This window comes from the organism of the source record quoted next, unplaced genomic scaffold (assembly GCF_019419815.1).
Source record: "Pyrus x bretschneideri cultivar Hongxiangsu unplaced genomic scaffold, Pyrus_bretschneideri_v1 Contig108, whole genome shotgun sequence".
Lineage (NCBI taxonomy): Eukaryota > Viridiplantae > Streptophyta > Magnoliopsida > Rosales > Rosaceae > Pyrus > Pyrus x bretschneideri.
The window spans coordinates 667,989-670,733 of NW_025999400.1; positions in this window are offsets into that span (position 1 = coordinate 667,989).

The following is a 2,745-nucleotide window of genomic DNA, read 5'->3' on the forward strand; positions in this document are numbered from 1 at the left end:
GAAGATGGCCAACATGCATCTTTGGAAAGTTGCTGGAGCATTGCAAAGTCCAAAAGGCATCCTCCTGTATGCAAATGTGCCAAAGGGGCAAGTAAAGGTTGTTTTCTCTTGATCCTCCGGAGCGATTGCAATTTGATTGTAACCTGAGTATCCATCCAGAAAACAATAATGTGAGTAACCTGCCAATCTCTCAAGCATTTGATCTATGAAAGGCATAGGAAAGTAATCTTTTCTAGTGCTAGAATTCAACTTCCTGTAATCGGTGCAAACACGCCAACTGGCCGTGGGCTTGGTGGTCACAAGCTCATTGTTTTCATTCCTCATCACAGTGATTCCCACCTTCTTAGGCACCACCTGAATAGCACTCACCCATTTGCTATCAGAAATGGGATATATGATCCCCACATCTAACAATTTCAACACCTCATTCCTAACAACTTCCTTCATGTGTGGATTGAGTCTTCTTTGTGGCTCACGGGTTGATTTTGCTCCTTCCTCCAAGAGAATCCTATGCATGCACATGGTAGGGCTTATTCCCTTGATATCTGCAATAGACCAACCAAAAACAGATTTGAACTCTTTTAACACCCTAATTAGTTTATCTTCTTCATTTGGGGTGAGATCAGAAGCTATGATAATTGGAAGAGTTTCAAATTCAGCTAGATATGCATATTTTAGATGTGGTGGAAGTGGTTTAAGTTCAAGTTTTGGTGCCTTAACCGTGTGATAGGAGCATATTCATGCGACTTAAATGGCTTGTTCTCGTGCATTTACGTTATGTTTCTTTAGTTATTTTAGTACTTTAAGCTATTTTCGTGTGTTTGTAGGTCCAAAGGGCTAAAGGAGCAAAAAGATGCATTTTGGAGACTTTTGGAGCACTTTTGGGCTAAGGATGGATAGCTTATGCTTGGCGCCAAAATGTTGGACGAAATTGAAGACCAAAGTGTTGGAACTTTGTTTCCTTTAGTTTTAGGACATTTAAACCTTTCCAATTCCCTTATGCCGTGCATCTCCACCTTTCTCCCAAAACCATACACATGCTCCCATTACTTATCATAATCACATATCATATCACCTATCATTCACCACTTATCATTCACCACTTATCACTTATCATATCATTCACCACTTATCATTCATCAAACACATGCATTCACATGATTTCACAATCTGCCATCATTCCAACCAAAACTGTGCACATGCTATCACCATGCATTCACATGCACTTGTTCCTCCATCATTTCATCCTTTAAAACATTGCACATGCACTTTAATCATTCAACACATGCATTCACTTCATCATTGCAGCCACACATTCACCCACATGCTATCCCATTTCAGATTGCATTTCATACACTTTCACATGCATCTTGGCAGATTTCACATGCACACACAAGCATTAGCACATGCAACCTAGCTGTCATGTTCCCCCCATTTCACCTATAAATACTCATTCATTCATTCTCATTCATACACAATCCATTCACCACAGAAATAAGGCCTTTGTGCCAGAAATTCACCCATTCCAAACACTCTTCCATAAACTCATCCATTGCAGAAATGTAGACCATCAAACCACCCCCTTTGTGCCATGAGTCTCCCTTACAATCCAAACACCATCCTTCCATTTTCACCACTACCCAAACCATTCACACCATCAAACTATCCTTAGACCTTGTGCTACAACGAAGAGGAAGAGAAGAGTGCCTAAACGTTCATACAATTCAAGTTTGAGTTGTTGGAATGTTTAGGTGTTTCTTTGATTTCAATGTTTAAATTCAATACTCTTTGTTTTGTACGAATGAGGAATGGAAGATAAGAGGGCCTAAACGTTCATACAATTCAAGTTTGAGTTGTTGGAATGTTTAGGTGTTTCTTTGATTCTCTTTGTTTTGTACCATGAGGAACTAAACCCCCCTTGGTTAGGGGGTGATTCGAATATATGTTTATGCTTGAATTTTGATTTGAATACTTCTAATTGCGTTTCATAAGTTGTGGATTCAATTTGTTTAACCGTTTGATTGATAACTTATTTATGTATGTTTATTGAGAATGCGCGCTTAATTTTCATGCATGAATATGACGCTAGAATATAAGTAAGTTTCACCTAATCGTTATGAACTTATATTCACAAGTAGTGGAGGTTGCTTATAAACAATCGCGTTAAACAAATTCTTGGCATAAGTTTCATGCAATCCATAGTAACGAATGCCTCGTCAACACTTATAATTTTCATAGAGCATAATGATTCTTGCTTGTATCTCTTCTATGCATTCATGTTGAGGACTTGTGGGGAATGTTTTGAATTGTTGTATGCGCTAACCCATCCAATTCAATAACGTTAGGAAGATTTGAAGGTTAATTAGTGCATCACGGTTAACCCGGGGTGTTGAGATTCATGGTTTATTGAAATGCAATTGGAAATCATTTTATTATGCAAGTGTAACATGTGTGGAGAAGAACCTTCTAGCTAGTATTCATCCATTCATTTCATCACATTCATATATACTATCTGTTTTAATTCGAATCTGTACATTTTAGTTTAATTTCATCCAAAACCAATCCCCCTTTACTTTAATGTCCAATTTAGTTAGAAATACATTTAGTTTGTGTTTATGAGTGTTTTGATTCATTTTATTTCCCAATTTCGTCCAAATTCACCAAAGTGCTCAAAACTGCCCAGAAAGTGATTTTAAGGCAGTTTTGAGTGTTTTGGGTGATGTTTGAGTCTTTTGGTTTGTTTTA